At 36.1% G+C, this 24,281-nt stretch overlaps 1 pseudogene; it reads right to left on the reverse strand.

Moving 5' to 3' along the window:
* Positions 1-18,883: 18,883 nt before the first annotated feature.
* Positions 18,884-19,685, reverse strand: LOC102837265 (annotated as a pseudogene).
* Positions 19,686-24,281: the final 4,596 nt, after the last annotated feature.

Genomic DNA, 24,281 nt, shown 5'->3' on the forward strand with positions numbered 1-24,281 from the left:
ACGTGCCTCTCCATAATTAAGAGCATATATACAAATCCAAAAGGAGCTCTGGTAGCGTAGTGGTTACGAATCGGGCTGTGAACCTTAAGGTCAGCGGTTCGAAACTACCAGCCGCTCCGCGGGAGAAAGATGAGGCTTCTACTCCCGTAAAGATTTACACCCTCGGAAACCCTGTACAGGGTCGCTATGGGTCGGACCCGACTCGATGGCACTTAACAACAACAACAACATACAAATCCAACAGCCAACATTATTCTCAAAGGAGAGAAATTGAAAGCATTCCCTTTGAAAATAGGAACCAGACAATGAAGCCTCAGTTCTTAGCCTGAGATATAAAATGAGAAGGAGGAATTAAAGGCCTCCAAATTCACAAACAAGAAGTAAAACTCTTCTCAATTTGCTGTAGGATAATAACAATGAGGTGGATTTGAATCACAAGTTCAGCTTATAGGGTCCTACTTGACAGCACTTAAGAACAACAACATATGATACTACACACCCAACACTCATCTGTCAGCTTGTTTTACTGTGGTGGCCCATGTGTTGCTGTGATTCTGGGCACAGAACATGAACAAACACTTCACCAAGGAAGACATTCTGATACCCAACAAATATATGAAGAAATGCTTATGATCATTAGCTATTTGAAAGAACCAAATAACAACACTGAGATATCATCTCTTACCAGCATTAATAGCAAAGTTCAAAAACCAGACAACAACTAATTTGGCAAGGGTGTGGAAAAACTGGGGCATTCCTATATTGCTGGTGGATGGTTCATCCACTCTGGAAAATGGTATGGCACTTCAGAAAGTATTCATAAATACCTTATGACCCAATAATCCTTCTACTTGAGAGCAATAGGATGGGATTGTGGGTGGAATTCAAATAGGAAACACAGGGAGGAAGCAGGATAGCTCTTGCTGCATAGATGAGATTGTAAATCATTGAGACGAAACAAAGCATATGAGTTGTTGAATGTATAGCTGATAATCTTATCTGTAAACCTTCACTCAATTCACAAGAACAAGTTAGATAAAGAGAAAGAGAGAGAGAATGGTATTTCATTTTTTAGTTCATTAGTTTTGTGTTAACATTGCTCTAACAGGCAAAAAGTTAAAAAAAAAAAAAAATCATGTATTGTCATTAGACCTACTTCCCTGAAGACAACCAACTCTATAATTTTTTTTTCAGATGATATATTTAATACTAGTTTAAGTTATTTGGAAGTTTTCAATATAATATATACTTTTTTCTATTCCCAGGACATTTATGATATTATTTTTGTCTGTAGTTGGAGTCCTTATGTAGTGTTATAGGATAAGTGCTGGCTTCTTAACCACAAAGTTCAAACCCACCAGTCGTTCCTCTGAAACCGTATACAGGGTTCCTATGAATCAGAATCAACACACTGGCACTTAACAACATAAGAAAATAATAGAAGCATAGCGGTTAAATCGGACCGCGAACCGCAAGGTCAGCAGTTTGAAACTACCAGCTGTTCCAAGGGAGAAAGATGAGGCTTTTTGCTCCCTTAAAGATTTACAGCCTTGGAAACTCTTTACCTGGTTACTATGAGTTAGAAGCGACTCCACGACACATAACCACCAGAGTATAAATGAAGGAGCTCTCTTAGCATAGTGGTTATGAGTCCGGCTGCTAATCTCAAGGTCAGCTATTGGAAACTAACAGCTGGTCCCTGGGAGAAAGATGAGGCTTTCTGCTTCCGTAAAGATTAACAGCCTAGGAAACGATATGCAGGGTCGCTATGAGTCAGAACCAACTCCACAGCACACCACCACCACGAGAGTGTAAATGAGCAGTTTAGAATACTACTCTTAAGTTAAATTATGTATGTTATCTCTGATCCCCATCTTCTTGCACATTTACTTCGCAAGTTCAGCTTCACTGATAGCAAAAGCTTAACAGAATCTGCTAAGGAAGCCAGACATACAAGGGGACCAGAATTCTTTTATAGTTGTATTGCTATTCCAGTTCAAAGCTTTTGAAGCAGATTTTGCTTGGCAAAGGCTAATGAATTTAAGTTGGTTTATGTGTAAATTACAAGACAGTTGAAGGGAAAAATTAAACAATTTTACGAACATTATAAAATTTAAATGGACTTTCTAAAACTCTTCATAGATCAGAATTTCCTGAGTCAACTTGAGTTGCCAACTAGTTGGAAACTTAGCAGGTCCTCAACTTGGGTATTTTTCATATTACTGAGCCTATTACTGTCATTCCAGCATACAAGACAAATCTATCAATCAATTCAGTAGTCTTTCTGAAAAGACTATTTCATTAAAATGGAAGGTAGAAGTCCTGGTGTGGCACTACAGAACAATGCACTAGACTATAAGGTCAGTTTGAATTGCAAGGTTAACAGCTAAAACCCATCAATAAAATCTTAATTTTTCAATTTTCTTGAAAAGCATAAAAAATGAAAAAAAAAAAAAAAAAAAAACCCCACAAAACAACCAACAACCCAGTGTAAACTCCTCAACCAGTCTAAATTTCTCATTTGGCAGTAATCTGATTTCCCCAAGTAGTTAGTTTCTCCTATAAACTGTATGTGTTTTAGTTGGTACACAGTTTCTAACATTATCCAGTGCACTCTCATGCAACTTAACCACTTGCCTAGACTCCTTACGTTAACTTCCTGGTCTCTTTATACATTTGATTTGCATGTTGGAAACCCTGCACAGGGTTGTTATGAGTCAGAACTGACTCGAAGGCACTTAACAACAACAATGACAATAATGTAAGATAGCAATGGACTGTGTTATTATCACAGTCAAAGTATAGGTCCAATATTTCAGACAAGTAAAATAATGCATTTCTCCCTTAAGGGCAGTATTAAATTTGTATTCCAACTGATGTAGATTAAAACCAAGGAAAAAACTTTAAATTAGAATGTAGAAATAATTTTTGTTGCCCTGTTACTATTGTTGCTAGGTACCATACAGTCCTTTCCAACTCATACCGATCCTGTGGACAACAGAATAAAACAGTGTCTGATCCTGTGCCATCCTCACAATTGTTGTTACACTTGAGCGCATTGCTGCTGCCACTGTGCCAATCCCTCTCATTGGGGATGGGGGTAAGGGAGCTTCCTCTTTTTCGCCAGTCCTCCGCTTTGCCAAGCTTGATGTCCTTCTTCAGAAACTGGACCTTCTGATAACATGCCCAAAGTATGAGTGATGTAATACAGCCATCTGGCTTCTAAGGAGCATTCTTGCTGTATTTATTCTAACACAGATTTGTTTGTTCTTCTGGCAGTCCATGGTACTTTCAATATTCTTCTCCAACACCATAACCTCAAATGCATCAATTCTTCTAAAGTTTTCCTTACTAATTGCCAACTTTCACATACAAATGAGGTTACTGAAAATACCATGGCTTGGGTCAAGTGCACCTTAGTCCTCAAACTGATATCTTTGCTCTTGAACGCTTTAAAGAGATCCTGTGCATCAGATTTGCCTTATGCAAGACATTGTTTGATTTCTAGACTGCTGCTTGATGAGGGTTAATTGTGGATCCTAGCAAAATGAAGTTGTTGTAAACTTCAACTTTTCTCTATTTATCATGATGTTATTTACTGATTCAGTTGTGAGAATTTTTTATTTCTTTACATTGAAGTATAATCCATACTGAAGGCTGTGGTCTTTGATCTTCATCAAAAAGTATTTTAAGTCTTGTTCACTTTCAACAATCAAAGTTGTATCATTTGCATATAGCAGGTTATTAATTATTTCTTTCTTCATTCCTAATACCACACTCTTCTTCATATAATTCAGCTGCTCTGATTTACTCAGCATACAGATTGAGTAAGTATGGTGAAAGAATACAGCTCTCATCGGGGGTCTTCCTCTTTTTCACTGACCCTCCACTTTATTTAGCATAATGTCCTTCTCCAGGGAATGGTCCCTCCTGATAATATGTCCGAAATATGAGAGATGAATTGGCACAGTGGTCTCAAAACTAACAATAATGATGAGGATGACACAGAACCAAGCAATGTATTATTTTGTTGTACATAGGATAACTATGAGTCGGAATCAACTCAATGGCACCTAACAACAACATGCAAATCAAATGTATAAGGGGATGAGGAAGTTATCATGAGGCATCTAGGCCAGTGGTTAAACTGCATGAGAGGACATTGGATAATGTTAAGACCGGTGTCCCAAATAAAGCACATACAGTTAATAGGAGAAAGTAACTACTTGGGACAATCAGTTTACTGCCAAATGAGAAATTTATACTGGCTTTTTTTTTTTTTCCTTTCACTTTTTATGTTTTTCAAGAAAATTGACAAATTAAGATATTTTTGTTGTTGTTAGAACAATTCAACAAAATAAAATTCCAGTTTTTTGCTGGACAACATTGTTACACACATACATCAAACAGACCAAGAAAATTTTAATAGCAACTTCATAGACTAAAAAAAAAAAGGAAAAGAAATCTTTTATCTTTGTCCTTTGTTAAACATTTCATACAAACCAACTACTTATAGTACAGCTAAGTACACAAAAATTTACTGGAATGCTCAGAATAAGATTCTAATTTTTGTTGTTTTTACATTTTTTAACAAGCTTTTCCCCCAACTGTCTACTGGTATCTATAATAGATTATTCCCTAGGAATTATATTAAATATGCTGAAGCTTCACTCACTCACATACCTACAGCACAACCTGATATCCCAATTGCATTTGCTTTTTCACTTAATAGAAGGAGAATCCACTAATTCAGGTGATTCAGAGACTTTCACTCATCTTTAGATATCACATCTCAGGACTTAACATGTCTTTAATGTTCAATCTATTTATTATCTTTTCATTCATCTTTTACTCTCAACCCCAATGTTACTACCTAATCTTTAACTCATTTCTCATTTGAACTTTTTAATAAGTCACGTAACTGACTTTTCTATTCTGAAATAAACAACAAAGGGAAAAGATCTTGCCAAGTGTCCTTGGTTCAGAATTAGTTTTGTAGCCTCAAGAATAAAATGATTCTAGCACTGAAGTAAACTACCAACAGTTGTAATTAGAATGGATCTTTCCAATGAAAGTAAGAACTTAGGCAAAAGGAATTATACTCACAACCATGTTATTTCTACATTCAATTTATGAGTTGTAAATTTATCCATATTTATATACAGAAAACAGGGACAAAGTTATGTTAACTTCTTAGTAACAACCCAACAACTTGAGGGAATAGATCCCTGGGCTTGGAGGCTTAGACCCATAGTGAAAGGGGACACCAAGGTAAATTGACATAATATAATCCACAATGTCAATGTTCTATATCCTTCTTTATTGAGTAGCAACGGAGTCTTAAAAGCTTGAGAGCAGCCATCTAAGGTCTCTCCCTGTCTGAAGCAAAGAAGAGTGAAGAAAACAAAAAAAAAACACAAGGAGACAATTAGTTAAAGGGACTTACAGGCTACCAAATATCAGCCTCTATGACTCTAAGCGCAGAAAAGCTAAATGGTTCCTGTACTGACCACTCTGAAAGGGGTCCTAATAGGAGGTCCTGGATAGAGTGAGTGAAAAATGTGGGGCAAAACTCAAAATCATACAAAGACCAGGTTTACTGATCTGACAGAGACAAGTGGAACCCACGGGACTAAAACCTTTAGTCACCCCATGCCTGAAACTGAACTCGCCTCCCTGATTCAACCTTCAGCCAAACAACAGACATGCTTATTATAGGGTGAGCAATTAGACCAGCCAGGACTGCGTGCCTTTGAGCAATCAACCATCTGGCATCAAAAGGACAGCATTTTCCTAGGGATGATACTCAGAAGACAGAAATGGATAGGAAAGAAAAACGAATGCTAATAATAAACACAGGAAGGATGTAGGAAGATTGATGTTGCATGTGTGGACCATAATCAATGTCACACAACAAAATGTGTATGAACTGTTGACTGGAAAACCAATTTGTGAAACCTTCACTGACATCACAATCAAAATCTATTAACAACTAAAACTACGTTAAGACAATAATATCTACCAAAGTAATTGGCATGCGATATATTTTTAAACCTTCAAATCTCAGCAGTTTAATAAAAGCTAGGAAAAAAATATGTAGTTGCCATCTGTAGTGACTAATGAGAGGGAAAAGAGAGTGTGGATAAACTCACAGAGGTTGTTCAAAGAGGCATATAAGTTACTTCTATCATATCTGTTTATATCTCATTATAATGTAGTCAGAACTAGTTACAACAGAACACAATCATGTGGCCCTAACCTAACAGTAATGTTTCCTAATTTTGATACAAAGAAGATCAGTGGTTGTCTTAGATGGTCTGCCAGTAGCAACTCAAGTAAGTGAGCCACTGGAGACCTAGAACACAAATAGAATTTAACACTCATAGGTTTCAGAGAGGAAATTACAACACTCCTCCATTCAGGGCCACACAAGAGCTTGAACTTTGAAGAGACATCACTGCAGTGTAAAGCAGGACACAAGAAAGCCAGCAAGATAGAGAGCCTTCCCAGATAATACTGACTTTTTAGAAGAGCCAGTTAGTTAGCATTCTAGCAGCATTTCTGTGGATCATTTTCAACTATGACAAAAGTATGCCATCTTCATCACCAATTGTCTTAATTTTATTCCAAAGAGTCTGGAGGCATCGTAGCTGTTCTGTCAGGTGCAGCATGAGGAAATGATAGTCATGCAGAAATACTGAAAAACAAACAGAATTTAGTGCACACAGGTGCCAGGGTGAAAAGTGCACAATAAACTCCACACAGGGTCACACAGAGTTGCACACAGGGAAAAGAAAGCAACAAACAGAGGCAGAGAGCTAACATGCGGGAAGCAGGGCGCAGTCTCAGGATTAATCAGGATTAATGCACAAAGAAGTCTTACTGGTCAATTTTAACAATTGAATGCATTAATAAGAGTGTGGTGATGTGTGATAAGCACTGGACTGCTATCTGCAAGCTTGACACTTCAAACCCACCAACTGTTCCTCAGAAGCCCTACATGGGGTTGCTGTAAGTTGGAAGCAACTCAATAGCTCTTAACAAAAATAACAGCAGTGCATTAGTGCAGAAAAAGAGAGAAGTTACATTCCTAAGCATGCCCTAGAATATCTTCTGTGATAGAAACCATTACTATCTTGTAACCCATGTTTCAAAGGCTACTTCCAGCAATGTCCCATATAGATGTCTTGCCTATCCTTGTAACATCTAGGATTAGCTAGAGGAAAAAAGACAGCAATCTATCACGCTAGAAATTTGGCTTCTAGCAAGTTTGCTAAGACTATTAAAGTTCAGCTTCTTTGTACATAGAACAGAAAAAAATAAAAAGATCTTTCACCAAGGTTGCTGTGAGAATGAATGGGCTAAATGCTACAGAGTAGGTGCTCCAGAAGAAGTATTATATTATTATGACCATTATTATTACTGTTATCTTTATTGTTGTTGTTTTTAAGATTATTTGAACAAGTAAAATCCTGTCATTTCTCCAAAGAACAAAGACTCTGCTTCAGGTAATTTGGAACAAAACTCCCCACATACTGTGCAACACTCTCTTGCTAGCAAAATTCAAATTACAAATATAGCAATTTTAAAGTGAAAAATGAACAATCCAAGTCTCAACTCTTTGTTTTCACATTCTATCATAAAGTACTTAAAATGTTCTGCATATTCTATTAACTACCTTTCCCTTAAATTCTGTCTCTTACTACTACTTCCTATTGCTTTCTATTCTCCAATCAGAAGGGCTTTGAAACACAGAAGGATTTCAAAATGTTCATGAAAATGTTTGATTGTAAATTTAATAAATATATAAACTTTATTTCTCAACATGATCTCCATCAAGGTCAAAACACTTTTGTAAGCAATGATAACAGCCATTTATTTCAACCCTAAAGAACTGAGGGTCCTGGGAATTTAACCACACCAGTAAGTCTTTTTGTGCATTACTAACTGAAAAAAAAGAGTGTTCTTTGTAAATTTTTAAGACTAAGAAACAAACTAAAGTCAGAAGGAACTAAATCTGGACTGTAGGGTAGATGCCTCATGATTTCCCATCAAAACTCTCCCAAGATTGACCTTGTTCAATGAGAGGAATGAACAAGAGAATTGTCATGGAAGACTATCTGATAAAGCTTTCTTGGACATTTTTCTGCTAAAGCTTGGGTGATTTTTTTCAAAATACTCTCATAATAAGCAGATTTATTTGTTCTTTGGTCCTCCAGAGAGTCCACAGCAAAGTGCCTTGAGTATTCCCTGGAAATGTTGTCATGACCTTTGCTCTTGTTGTTGTTATGTGCCGTGTAGCCGGTTGTGATCCATAGTGACCTTGAACAGGGTTTCTGAAGCTGTAAATCTTTACGGGAGCAGAAAGCCTCCTCTTTCTCCTGCGGAACAGCTGGTAGTTTCGAACTGCTGACCCTGAGGTTAGAAGCCTGATTCGTAACCACTCCACTACCAGAATCTATGTTTGCTTTGACAAGACCACTTCCACCTCTTGGTAACCATTACTTTGATTGAGCTTTACCGTCAGGATAATACCATGATAAAATCATGGTAAAACCATGATTCATCTTAAATTACAATTCTTCTAAGAAATGCTCCAGGATCTTAATCTCACTTACTAAAAATTTCCATTGAAAACTGTGTTCTTATCTGATCTGAGTGCAACAGCTTTGACTCCCATCAAGTAGAAAGTTTGTTCAACTTTAATTTTTTAGTCAGAATTGTGTATGCTGAACCAGTTAAGATGTCTATAGTGTTGGTTATTGATCACTGGTCCTTTTCAATTAGGGCATGAACAAGATTAATTATTTCCTCACAAAGTGATGTGGATCATCTGCCTCAGTGGACTTCATTTTCAACATTGCTTCATTCCTTCTTAGAATGAGCTATCCATTAATTAACTGCTGATTTCTTTTAGACATTGTCTCCATAAACTTTTCATAAAGTTATAATAATGTAAATGTTCTTTCACTCCAGATTCACTGTAAATTTAATGTTTTTTCTTGCTTCAATTTTAACAGAATTCATGTTTCTCTGAAAGCTCTTTTCAAACTGATGTCTTATCCTCTTAGTGCATAACACTAGAACCTGTTCAAGCATGTTATAACAAGTTAGTCTGAGTTTATTTTGGTACAAAAAATAAAATTTGAAATACATGCATGGTGGTGGTGGTTATGTGCTGTGGAGTCAGTTCTAACTCATAGTGTTCCTACATAGGGTTTTCAAAACTATAAATCTTTAGAGAAGCAAAAAGCCTCATCTTTCTTCTGTAGAACTGCTACTAGTTTCAAACTGCTGACCTTGAGATTAGCCGTCTGACTCATAACCTCTACACTACCAAAACTCCTTAAATTGCATGCATAGTTTTTACATAATACACATTTCCCATGACTTTTTGAATACCCTCAGTATACCACCCTACAGCACTGTTTTGCACAGGCTGTTCACACAGATAAAAAGGGAGGAAAAATGTTCTAGGCAGAGAAAACAATATGCTAATATATACTTTCTGAGAGTTATAATATCACTTTCTCATAAAAGTTTCCTGTTGTTAACTGGTGTTGGTACTCTCACTGCAAAGTAGCTGTTGAACCACAATGCCACCAAGTGACCAGAAACTTGGGAGCCCAAGCCTGTACTGGCATTGCTATGACCCTTACTGATGCTGCTCGAGCCCTCAGCCTTGTGCAATCAACCTCAATTGTTCTTTGTTATTGCTTCACTACTAATCAGAAAACAAAAGCAAGGGGAAAAAATAGTTTATTCTTTTGTATGTGTGTTAGAACCCATACCAAAAAAAAAAAAACCCATAAAGTAACTACAATTAGCAAGAAATTCAGGTGACGAAATTGCCTAAAAAACGTAGTTTGCAAATGTCTTGGGCTGGATTTTCTAGAGAAGCAAAACCAGTGAAGCTTATATATGTATATATAAAGAGCAGCTTATATCAAGGAAATACAGTTGTAGAGGTGGTCAGATGAACTAAGATTGGTAGCAAGGCAGGTAAAGCAGGTAAGATGTTAGGCTGTTGACAACTCCCAGAATCAGCAGGCAATAGACCAGACCACTGACTTAAGTCTAAAGAACCAGAAGTCAGATGGTGAGTCAGATGCAGGATCCATACTCAAGCAAGTAAGCTTTTCCAGAGTGGCCAATATATTGGAATGGCACCAGACGCCTAAGGAAACTTCCTTTCAAATGATTGGCTGCTCACAGTAAATTTCATCATGGTGTAGTTTACAGTACATTAGATCTCATCAAAGGGGATTACTACATTTTAACTGCCAAATTCCAGAGAATCCTAGGTTAGTTAAATTCACAGAAAACATTAACTATCACAGCAAGTTTTTGGTGCAAATATATATTCTTCTTATTGTTGTTGTTAAGTATCATCATGTTGGTTTCAACTCGAACACTGTATAGGGTTTCCAAGGAGCATCTGGTGGATTTGAATCTCTGACTTTGCAGTTATCAGTCCACTGCTTATCCTACAACACCACACCAGGACATCGTATATGTCTCAGTTTTATGTCACATTACTAATATAAGGAGCTCTGGTAGCATAGTGGTCACAAGTTGGTCTGCTAACCTTAAGGTCTGTACTTCGAAACTACCAGCCATTCTGTAGGAGAAAGATGAAGTTTTCTGCCCCCATAAAGATTTACAGCCTCAGGAACCCTATACAGAGTTACCATGAGTCGGAACTGACTCCACGATACACCACCACCACCATCACTAATACAATCTTACACTCACTCCTGTGTTTTATTAATTAATGTCTCTCAAAGGAATATTAATAAATATATTGGAAACTTTCTTATATTTGTTTATTTCATTTTATAATTAGCATAGTATCTAGCTCACAGTAGACAAGCAACAAATGTTTAACAAAAAATTTCATAAACTGTTGTTATTAAATGTCATCGAGTCGGTTCCGACTCATAGCAACCCTGAAAAGTGTTTCCAAGCAGCAGCTGGTAGGTTTGAACTTCCAACCTTTCTGTTAGCAGTTTAGTGCTTATCCTCCAACGCCACACCCGGACTCCAATAAATAAATAGGACATCCTTAATTACTAGGTGTCCCTAGTAATTTGTAAAAATAACTACCATTATATTAATATAATGAGCTGCCAAAAGAACAAACAAATCTGTGCTGGAAGAAGTACAGTCAGAATGCTCCTTAGAAGCCAGGATGGCGAGACTAAGATAAAGATCTATCACACTTTGGATATGTTATCAGAAGGGATCAGTGCCTGGAGAAGGACATCTTGTTTGGTAAAGTGGAGGATCAATGAAAAACAAAAAGAAGACCACCCATGAGATGGACTGACACAGAGGCAGCAGCAATGGGTTCAAGTGTAATAGCAATTGTAAGGATGACACAGGACCAGACAGTGTTTTATTCTGTTGTGCATAGGATCGCTATTAGTCAGAACTGACTGGAGAGCACCTAATAACAACATATGATGGAAAATCAATATATGGAGTCTGCTGTGGTGCTGAGATATAAGCACTGGACTTCTAACCTCAAGGTCAGCAGTTTAAGTCCACCAGATGCTCATTGGGAAACCTACCAAGGGTCATTATGAGTCAGAATTGATTCAATGGCACTTAACAACAACAATTAATATATACTAAAATATATTAGTTTTTCATAAAACTCTGAATGGCCTAAACGTCCTTACATGATAATGTATCTTCACTCCCTTGCTTTATAATAAGCTACATTGGGTAAGAAAAGAACAAGAAGATTAGAAATACTCATCATCAACATCTTATCAAAAGAACAGGGCGGTTGAAATGGGTCTGTGGTAAGAAAGCCTAGGCCTCAACCGTCACATCAATAACAGAAAAAAAGTTTGGGAAAGTAGTTAACCCAGGGAGTAGCACAACTCAGAGTTCTCTAAGGAACTCCAGGTTTCTGTTCTCATATTTCCTTTATCCTTTTTTTTTTTTTTAAACCATTTCAAGCTTAGAAAATGTATGGTTTTAATATCTAGATTTATTATTCAAAGCATCCAGTCATTAAACAAATTGTGAATTATAATGAATTGGTGTAAAAAAAATGGATAAAATAGGAGTTTAAGGCACTTAGCATCTAAAAGAGCTGCAGATGGGCGAAATAATATTTTCACAATGTTTATACATATTTTTAACTTTTTCTGTGCTCTCTAGTAACTACATGCTGTGAGCCCTATTTTCACATTCATGAAGAATTGGTTGGGTTTTGGCTTAAAGTATTTTAGATTACCTTAGCATATGTATTTCTAAATAGCTGGCATTCTTTTGAAGTTGTTATAGCATAGATTTCTTTTGCCCTCTGTGTGTGTAGTTGGTCTTTTAAACATATTTTTCAAGAAACTTTTGTCTCTCACTTATTTACACATATACTCAGGCTAACTAACACAGGAGTCACCTAACACATAAGGAAATTTCATTGCAGAATAGAAGCGACATCAATTATATCTAATTTATGTCAATTTCAACAAAAGAAAGTGAATTATGAAAAGATTCTAATTATTATATTAGGAATTATTAGATGGTATTATTTTTCAGTTGTATTTATTAAAATAAGAAAATAAATAACAAGTCTAAGAAATTTCCTTTTGTTCACATGGTTGAAAAATTAGCAGTGAATCTTTATTAAAAATATTTTGCATCTCAATAAATATTAGGTAAATAAATGCATAAATGAAAGTTTCTAAGTGATCTGTTTTAAGGAACTTTATTTTGCTTTGACTTTGAATTATATACACAATTTTAACACATCAATTAACATTTAAGGAGTCCTGGTGTGATGCTGTAGGATAACAATTCTATCACAAAGTTGGTTTAAACCACAAGGTAGGCAGCTCAAACACACCAGTCGCTCCTTGGAAAACCTATATGGGGTTGCTATGAGTCAAAACTGACTTGATGGCAATTAACAACAACAATATTAACATTAAAGAATAATGGGATTTATCAGTTAAAGAATAAAATCAGCTCTTTTATAGAGTTTAGACTTACTGTAGATTTTAGATACTTCTCCTGATTTATAAAGGTGTCGAAACTGAAAACTTCTGTCAAGTTGGGATTAGGAGAAAAAGAAAATAAAAACACCAAATCAATACACTTTCATGGATTTCACTCTCCTGTTTGTTCATATTGAAAATATCTTTTAAGAAGCATAAAAGTATCTAATTTGATAATTATAATTATATTTCTGGAAAATTCTGTTTTATTTTACAGCTTTTTTTAATTTGACTTTTTTTAAAAAAGAGACAAAACTTTTAAAAATACATCATCTCATCTTGATTGTTAAATTATGTGTTAATTCAATAATTTAAGTCTTGTAGTATATAGCTCAAATATCTTACCATAATACTCTGATAACCTTTGTTGTTGTTGTTAAGTTCTATTCAGCCAGTTCTGACTCACAGTGATCCTGTATAAGGTTTTCAGGTGTGGCTGGTTGATTTGAACTATCCACCATATGATGAGCCTTCAAGGGCTTATCCTACAGAACCACATCAGCACTACTCTAGTATATGTACCTAGACACAGTTTTTATTTATTTTCTATTATGTTTCAATAACTTGTGTCAGTTCTAGTCTCAGTAACACTTTTTACATTTGAGATTTAAAAACATACTTACTTAGAGTTGGAGGAGTCCTTCATGAAACCTTTTTTTCTTAATTATTCTTGAGTAGCTTACGTTCTTTGGCCATATTTTCATAATTGAACTAATGGTAGAACTAGTAACAGAATTCTAACATACTCCAGAATTAGTCATAGATCCAAAAATAGTTTGAATTGGCAGCCATATAGTCATAATTAAGAGTAAAATCATTATTATCCAATAAAACAAGTTTAAGCTCTCAGAGTCTCTCAGTGTTTATTTTATATATGTCAAGGTTAGAAATGCTACATACTAAAGTACAATGACATTTGATTTTTGATGGAGAAGAACTTGCTCTTCTTACTCAATCTTAATTTTAAAAATTGAAATAGATTATTTAAAACAATACCTTTGAAAAAATATATACAAACTTATATACTTGGACTTCACCAGGTGGAATAAACAGAAATCAAATTGACTACATCTGTGAAAGAGATGGTGGAAAAGCTCCATATCATCAGCCAAAACAAAGCCAGGGGCAGACTGTGGAACCGACTACATATTGCTGATAGCAAGTTCTGGCTGAAGCTGAAGAAAATCGAAGCAAGTATATGAGAGCCAAAATATAGCCTTGAACATATCCTGCCTGAATTTAAAGATGATCTCAAGAACAGATTTGATGCATTAAACACTAATGAACAAAGACCAGAAGAGTTGTGGGATGGCATCAAGAACATTGTATGATTAAGGCATTAAGGCATTAAGAAGAAAAGACAGAAAAGACCAAAATGGATGTCAGAAGAGACTCTGAAACTTGTCCTCCAGCATAGAGATGCTAAAGCAAATGGGAAAAATATGGAGGTAAAAGAAGTGAATAGAAAAATTTAAAGAGCAGCTCAAGAAGACAAAGTTAAATATTATAATGAAATGTGCAAAGATCTGGAGTTAGAAAACCAAAGTGAAACAACACTCTCAGCATTTATCAAGCTGAAAGAACTGAGGGGGAAAAAATCAAGTCTGGAAAAGCAATACTAAAGGATTCTCTAGGCAAAATATTGGATGATGCAGAAAGCATTAAAAGAAGATAGAAAAAATGCAGAGTCACTTTAGCAAAAAGAAATGGTTGATGATGAACCATTTCAAGGGGTAACATATGATCAAGAGTGAGTGATACTGAAGGAAGAAGTCTATGGTACACTGAAGGCATTGGCAAAGAACAAAGCTCTGGAAATTGATGAAATACAAATTAAAATCTTTCAACAAACTGATGAAGCACTTGGGCACTCACTCACCTATGACAACAAATTTGGAAGACAGCTGCCTGGCCTACTGATTGGAAGAGATTCACGTGTGTGCCCATTACAAAGAGAGGTTACACAATGGAATGCCGAAATTATCGGACAATATCATTAAAATCAAATGCAAGTAAAATTTTGCTAAAAATAATTTTAAAATGGCTGCCAAAGGTTTAATTCAAATTCAGACATGGATGTTAGACGAGTTAGTATTATTGCTGACATCATATGGATCTTGGATGAAAGCAGAGAATATCAGAAAGACATTTACCTCTCTTATATTGACTATGCAAAGGCTTCTGACTGTGTGGATCACAGAAAGCTATGGACAACATTGTATAGAATGAGTATTCCAGAACACTTGAATTGTGCTCATGAGGAATGTATACATAGACTAAGAGGTGGTTGTTTGAACAGAATAAGGAGACACTGAATGGTTTTAAATCAGGAAAGGTGTGCGCCAGGTTTGTATTCTGTCACCTTACCTATTCAATATGTATGTTGTGCAAATAATCTGAGAAACTGGATTTTATGAAGAAGAATGTTGCATCAGGATTGGATGAAGATTCATTAACAGGCTGCGATATGCAGATGATAAAATCTTCCTTTCTGAAAGAGAAGAGGACTTAAAATACTTACTGGTGAAGATCAAAGACTACAGCCTTCAGTGTGGGTTGCACAATGTAACAAAAACAAAAATCCACACCACTGGAACAATAAATAACATCATAATAAATGGAGAAAGGATTGAAGTTGTCAATGACTTCATTTTGCTTGGATCCACCACCAACACTCACGAAAGTCAAGAAATCAGTCTATGCATTACTCTAAGCAAACCTGCTGCACAAGACCTCTTTAAGTGTTCAAGAGCATAGGTGTCAGTTTGAGGACTAAAGTACACTTGATCCAAGTCATGATATTTTCAATAGCCTCATATGTATGTAAAATTTTTACAGTAAATAAGGAATACATAATAGGATTTGAGCTATGGTGTTGGAGAAGAATATTAAAAGTACCATGGAATGCCTGAAAAACAAAGAAGTCTGTGTTGGAGGAAGTACAATCAGAATGCTTACTAGAAGCCAATATGACCAGACTTCATCTCTCCTACTTGGGACATATTATCAGGAGGGACCAGTCTCTGGAGAAGGATGCTATGGTAAAGTGAAAGGACAGTGAAAATGAGGGAGACACTCCTCCCACCCCAATGAGATGGATTGGCACAATGACAAAACCATGGGCTTACGCACAGCAGCAATTATGAGGATGGCACAGGACGGGGCGGTGTTTCATTCCGTTGTAAATAGGGTTGCTATGGGTCAGAAGTGAGTCGACCTAACAACAACAGCAAAGTAGCAATCCTTCGTTTAACACCTAAAAGAATATATTTTGTAACAATTGGCAGTATACTCACTTTACTTCATCAAACCTAACTTGAATTTTAAACTAGAGTTAAAATCATTCCGAGGCTTTTTTCAAACGTAAGTTTGTCGTGAACATTGTCGTTTTTGTTAAGTGTGGTTGCGTTGGTTTTGCCCACCTTGTGGTTAACAGTCCAGTGCATATCACACAGCACCACACAAAGTTTCCATGACATATAGAGCCTGTACATTTCTATGCTTGCACGGTCACTCACTACTTTGCTTCTTTGGTGTTGATCATGTGTGAGCCACTTGTTACTATGTTTTTAAAGTAGTAACAGAATACAAATTGGAATCAACTTCATGGAAATTAGTTTAGGTTTTATTTTGTTTAGTTTTCTTTTGCTTTTTATTGTGGCTGGTTACATCATGCTGGAGTCAGGCAGAGTGGAGAATGGTTATGCATTTAATCTCTGATCTCCTCCATTAACTGTGGATTAAATATAGTTACATATTTATTTTTATAATTGACTATTAATGTTTTTACATTTCCTGTTAGTGAAGAATCAATCAGTAAGTGATGTGGTGTTGGTATTTAAAAGGGATTTGCCAAGAACTTGGGCAGTAACAATGGTGAATTCTGATTATATTTTAAAGTTTTATGTAGTAAAACTTCGAGAAAATTACAGAGGGGATAAAAAGGACTTCTGACATCACCCATTTTAAAAAGTAAATCTCTTTGTTATATAACAAATAGATCACTTGTCATCGGAATCAGGTGCTATAATTTTTACTAGTGGAACCAAGAGAAGGATCATCATCTATGATCATTTCCTTCATTAAAAAACAAACAAACAAACAAAACCCAGTCAGATCCCATGGTTTCTGAATGGAAATATTTAAAAAGAAAACACAATTTAAATAAGTTTTGGGGAAAGTTTGGGAAGTTCTGGAAGAGAATGTTGAAAAAGAAGAATATAATTATTTGCACATCTCAAAGGAGACTGAAATTCTTTGAAATTAAAAAGACACTTCAAGAGTTCCATTTTTTGTATATTCTAATTTGGTTTAGAATGTTGATGTTGTTACTAAGTGCTGTCAAGTAGGTTCTGACAACTTTAGATAGGGTTTCCAATTTAGATAGGGTTTCCAAGGAGCAGCTGTTGGGTTTGAACTGCCAACCTTGTGGCTCACAGTCCAGTGCTGATCATACAGTACCACACCAGGAATTCTTGTTAAGTGCCATCGAGTCGGTTCTGACTCATAATGACCCTGTATAGGGCTTCTGAAGAACAGCTATTGGGTTTGAAGTGCTGACCTTGTGGTTTGCAGTTCAGTGCTGATTCTACAGCGCCACACCAGGAGTTCTAGTTTGGAATGTTGTTGTTGTTATTAAGTGCCATCGAGTCAGTTCCCATCCATAACGACCCTGTATAGGGTTTCCAAGGAGTGACTGGTGAGCTTGAACCGCCACTTTGCAATCTGGCGCATTAACCCACAGCACCACAGCACCACACCTGGACTCCATAATTTATGGTGGTTTGCACTATTAAAACCAAACCAAACCCACAGCCATCAAGTAAATTTTGACTCATAGACACACGATAGGACAAAGTAGACCTGCTCCCTACGTTTCTGAGACTAAAGAACTAGTTGTTTTCTCCAATTTTTGAGTATTTGAATAATAAATATTATTTTCAAAGTCACTTTTGAAAACATTCTCAGAATTTATAGTAAAAGTTTATATATATATATGTGTGTGTGTGTGTGTGTGTGTGTGTGTGTGAATTTTTTCTCACTTTCTCACAGAACTTTATTCTTACATCAATTTTAAGGATCCAAAGATTTAACTACAATACCAAACAAAAAGAAAAATGAGTGCATTAATAGGTATGGTTGTCTATGTACTGCTACTTCTAGTGATCAAGAGGAATTCTACCAGACACTAAACAAACCATGTCCCTGTACTAGGAACAAGTTAAAGAGACTTCCTGCTGTTGCCATCTTTGTTGTTTGCTAAAAGGAACCCACCTGTGATGCTCCCATTCACTGGACCTCTGATTTTAACTATCAAAGCATTTCTTTTCCCTGAGGAAAATATTCGCATTAGATACTTCAGTAGAATGAATGATCTAATATCCTTTCCCATTATCCCTGAAATTCTTAGTAACTGTAAAGGTGAAGTGAGCTACTTAAGACAACTAAGTGAACAGCAATGTAAACTTTATGGGGTTCTATCTTTGGTTTAAGGCATCACCTCAGGCATGTCAATGGTGGCTCAATATGGTAATTTATTGAATGAGGAACACCTTGAATTTAACACCTTCACTTATTATTCTTCTATCTCAGAAACATATGACCATGATCAAGCAGTACTAGGTACTAGGTTAGTAATGCATTCAAAGAGGGCTTGCTGGAGAACTCACTCATAACTCCAACCAATGACATGAGCACTCCAACATCCTAAAGCCATTATCTAGACACAGATTAGTTATCTGTACAAACTCTACCCCACAGCCTAGCTCTGGAAAATGCAAATTCATGGAGAGAGAGAGAGAGGCAGAGAGATCAGCACCATAGCACACTGCACACCACTGCTCTGGCACAAGGTTGTACTCTGCAAAGACTTATTTGGCAGCAGCTTGTTTCAATTTTCCTTGATTCTCCACTTTCTTATTAGCTGCCTGGATCACCTCTTGGTTGCCCAGGAACTTGTGAGGCCTGATGGCATGTAGGTTTTCATCCAGTTCCAAGAGGATGGGGACACCAGTGGTGAGAGTGATATTGATGATGTCTTCCTCCAAAATACCTCCACTACATAGTAACATGAAGATGGTACTTCAGGAGCGCTCTACTGGAAATTCCATGAGTAGATATCAGAATGGTTTTGCCATTTAATACTTTTGAAGCAATCCTCTCATTCCAGTAGGGAAGGAGTCTTTCCAGAACATCCTTTAAGCTTTCTGATTTGGGCAGCTAATACACAGGCACGTCACACACTTTGTACCTCCAGTCATTGTAGATCTCATGGTACTAAGGATGGGACTCCTCGATGGGAGGCAGGGTCACATTGTAGCTCCTTCTCCAGAGCCTTACTTGTTCTTCACAGTGATTCAAAGCCATTTTCTTCCTATTGAGATCAATCAAGGATCCATAGTGACGCTCATTAAGCTGCCAGGAGCTTTCCACGGGTACCCATTCATGTCCCAGCATTTCCAGGATCAGCCAGGTTGTGTGGATGGACAAATTCAGGATGGACATGAAGACGAGGTCAAACTCAAAGTTGAGGTCCTTGAGTTGCTTCCCACAGTTCTGATTTTCCTCTGGTCCTTTGCTGTTAAGTTTCTGGTCCACCCAGCTACAAAAGTGGTCTTCCTTATTCTAAGCACCCTGCCCATGTCTTAACAGTAACAGAACATCTGCATACATATATATATGTGCGTGTGTGTGTGTGTGTGTGTGTGTGTAGAGAGAGAGAGAGACAGAGGCGTTGTGGCCTCATGCACAGGACTGCAAAGTCAGTTTGAACCACAAGGTCAGTGGTTCAAGCTCACCAGCCGCTCTTTGGAAACCCTGTACAGAATCTTGATGGATTGGAACTGACTCAACACTACTTAACAACAACATATATTTATGTGTGTGCACTAAGTACCCTGTTGGGCATAGATTGCATGTCACATATCCGCATCATCATTAATTTATACTTAAATAAAATTGACTATTTATCAAGCAATCATTAGTTTTAAGAAAGATAATTTGCAGTTTCTTGGCTATCTTAAAGAATTTGCTTTAACATCAAAACAGAAGGATTTTTCTTTTCCTTATGACGTTTCCTTAGTCATTTGCTAATGATATCATTTATGACCCAGAAATATAACTATTTTGGGGGAAGTAATTCAAAGTAAATAAATTATTGCCAAATAAGGTTTTGGTAACCCAACTGTTAAAGTTAGTAAATACCACAATCTGCATTTGATTTCTGTGCTTTTCCTGTTATTTACCAAGTGTCTCCTTCTGGGCCATAAATAATTTAGAGTTCAAAGTGAATGATGATTCTAAGTGCTAGAAAGTCCCAAATCACGTTTATTTCATTTGCTAATGTTTGCCTCATATAATCTATATCTGAAACTAATCACTTGCCCTCTAATTTTAAATAAAAGTTGTCTTAGAGTACAAAACTAAAGCATTCTTCTAGTGAAGGTTAGACAAGTAAATTAAAGATGCAATATAAGCTGATTATAAAACACATTTTATATGTACCATTACTAATGATACTATATTCTCACTCTATGAATTCATACAGAAAAATCTTACTTTTAACTTGATCAAAATATGAAACTAATCCATAGGGGTTGATTTGAAAAATGTCTTGTTGACATCCATTATTGAGCACTTTTATCTAAATATAAAAGAATATATATATATCTTAGTGAGCATATCTAAAACTATGCTCTTGAGAAAATGATTTCTTGAGAAAATCAAATGATTATTTCAATTGAATATTTCTTATAACAGTGAACAATTTAAAATAGACATTTTAATGTGGTGAAAATGACACAACAAATTCTAAGTAGTAGTGTGAAATATTTTGCTACTTTATTGTGGTGATGCCCTTATATTAAAATGCAGCTGTTTCAAATATTCGTCTTTGACTCATATGACCTTGAAATGTTTTATTGAATGAAAGGTAATCTAATGGGCAATCTGGACCACACTCTCATCTTAATGACTAAGAGGGAAATCGTTTTTACTTCTCCAAATTTAAAAAGTTAGATTGCAATAGATTTGGAATTGATACCCCAGAATTTATTAGAGGTAGAAAAGTGACCGTTCTACTTTTAAAACAGCTGATGAAATTTTGTGAAGTCCCAAATCTCTTTCAGAAGTATAAAGCACAAACAAGCTTTTGTGGTTAAGTGTTATCAAGTCAGTTCCAACTTATAATTACCTTAATAGAGTTTCTGAGGATCAGCTGGTGGAGCCAACATGTTTGTTGTTATTAGGTGCCATCAAGTCAGAACCAACTCATAAGTAACCTGTGCACAACAGAACAAAACACTACCTGGTCCTGTGCCAACCTTACAACAATTGCAAAGTTTGAGCCCATTGCTACTGTGCCAATCCATTTCATTGAGGGTCTTCCTCTTTTTCTTTGACCTTCCACTTTACCAGACATGATATCCATCTCCAGGGACAGGTCCCTTCTGATAATATGGCCAAAGTATAAGAGATGAAATCTGGCCTTTCTGGCTTCCAAGGAGCATTCGGGCTGTATTTCTTCCAACACAGATTTGTTTGTTCTTTTGACAGTCCATGGTACTTTTAATATTCTGTCCAACACCATAACTCAAATGCATCAATTCTTCTATGGTCTTCCATATTAACTTTCACATACATATGAGGCTATTGAAAATATAATGACTTGAAACAGGTGTACTTTATTCCTCAAACTGACATCTAGGTGCTTGAACACTTTAAGAGGTCTTGTGCAGCAGATTTGCTTAATGTAATATGCTGTTTAATTTCTTGACTGCTGCTTCCATGAGTGTTGATGGTTGATCAAAGCAAAATAAAGTCTTTGACAACCAATCTTTTCTCCATTTATTATGATATTATTTATTGGTCCAGTGGTGACGATTTCTGTTTTTGTTACATTGAGGTGCAACCCATACTGAAGGCTGTGGTCTTTGATCTTCATGTGTAAGTATTTTGAATCATCTTCTTTTTGAGCAGACAAGGTTGTACCATCTGTATATCGCAGGTTTTTAATGAGCCTTCTGCTAATCCTAATGTCATATTTTTCTTCATATAATCCAGTTTCTCAGATTATTTCCTCAGAATACAGATTGACTAATTATGGTAAAAGAAAATAACGCTGGTGCACACTTTTCCTAATTTTAAACCATTCAGTGTTCCATAGTTCTGTTTGAACAACTGCTTCCTGGCCTATGTACAGGTTCCTCATGAACACAATTAAATGTCCCAGCATACGGATTCTCTGCAATGTTGTCCATAGCTTGTCATGATCCACACAATCAAAAGCCTTTGATAGGCAACAAAGCACAGATAAACATCTTTCTGGTATTCTCTGCTTTCTGCCAAGTTCTATTCTACATCCTGAATCCACCTCTGGTAGGTCAATGTATGGTTGTAGCCATTTAAAAATTATCTTAAGAAAAATTTTACTTGCATGCAATATTAATGATATTGCTGGATGATTTCTGCATTCTGTTGGATCGCATCGCTTTGGAATGGGGACAAATTTCTTGTGGTTAGTTGGCCAGGTAGTCTTACAAATTTCTTGGCATATAGGAATGAGTACATCCAGTACTGCATCAATTTGTTGAAAAATTTCCTTGGTATTCCATCATTTGAAGCCTTGTTATTTACCAATGCCTTCAATGCATCCTGAACTTCATCTTTTAGTATCATTGGCTCTTGATCACATGCTACATCTTGAAATGGCTGAACATTTAACCATTTCTTTCTGGTACCATGATTTTTTATTCCTTCCATCTCCTTTTGATGCTTTTTGCATCATTCATTATTTTGCTCATAGAATCCTTCATTACTATAAGGCAAAGCTTGTATTTTTAATTCGGTTCCCTTAGCTTAAGAAATTTAAGCGTGTTCTTCCATTTTGGTTTTCTAATTCCAGGTTTTTGAACATTCTGTTATAATATTTAACTTTGTCTTCTCGAACTGCCTTTTGAAAATTTCTCATCAGCTCTGTTACCTTCTCATTTATTTCATTTGCTTCAGCATCTCTACACTGGAGAGCAAGTTTCATAGTGTCTTCTGATATCCATTTTTGTCTTTTCCTTTTTTCTTGTCTTCTTAATGACCTTTAGCTTTCTTCCTTAATGATCTTCTTGATATCATCCCACAACTCTTCTGGTATTTGGTCTTTAGTGTCTAATGTATCAAATCTCTTCTTCAAATGATCTTTAAATTCAAGTGGGGTCTGTTCAAGGTCATATTTTGTCTCTCATGTACTTGCTTTCATTTTCCTCAGTTTCAGCCTGAACTTGCATATGAGCAATTGATAGTCTGTTCAATAGTCTGCCCCAAGCCTTGTTTTGGTTGATGATATCAAGATTTTTCCACTGTCTCTTTCCAAAGATATATTCAATATGATATCTGTGAAATCCATCTGGTGAGATCCCTGTGTATAGTCATCTTTTATGTTGTTTTAAAAGGGTATTTGTAATGAAGAAGTCATTAGTCTTGCAAAATTCTATCCTGCAATCTTCAACATCATTTCTATCACCAAGACCATATTTTTGCAGCTACTGATGCTTCCTCTTTGTTTCCAACCTTTGCATTCTACTTGCTATTAGTTATCAATACACCTTAATTGCATGTTACATCAATTTCAGACTGAAGAAGTTGGTAGAATTCTACTTGATCATTACTGACTTTAGTGGTTAGTGTATAAATTTGAATAATAGTATTAACTAATCTTCTTTGTAGGAGTATGGATATTACCCTATCACAGACAGCATTATACTTTGAGACAGATCTTGATATGTTCTTTTTTATGATGAATGCAATGCCATTCATCCTTAATTTGTCATTCCTGGCATAGTAAACCATCTGATTTTCAGATTCAAAATGGCCAATACCAGTCAATTCAGCTCATTACTGCCTAGCATATTCATGTTTATGTGTTCCATTTCCTTTTTGGCAATTTTCAATTTTCCTAGATTCATGCTTCATACATTCCATGTTCTGATTTATTATTTGATGTTTACAGCTCTTTCCTTCCATTTTGAATTGTGCACCATCAACAAATGAAGGTCTCAAAGGCTCTATTCTATTCACATCATCACAGTCAACTCTATTTGGAGGAAGCCACTCTGTCCCAGTCATATTTCGAGTGCCTACCCACCTGAGGAGCTCAGCTTTCTACACTATATCTGACAAAATTTTGGTGCCCTTCTTCATTTTTCCTTATTCAGTATTCTGGTGCAGACAGTGTTCCACTGCTATATTCAAGATTTCAGTGAGTAAATATTTGGAAGC

Source organism: Chrysochloris asiatica, unplaced genomic scaffold (genome assembly GCF_000296735.1).
Source record: "Chrysochloris asiatica unplaced genomic scaffold, ChrAsi1.0 scaffold00010, whole genome shotgun sequence".
In the NCBI taxonomy this organism is placed as follows: domain Eukaryota; kingdom Metazoa; phylum Chordata; class Mammalia; order Afrosoricida; family Chrysochloridae; genus Chrysochloris; species Chrysochloris asiatica.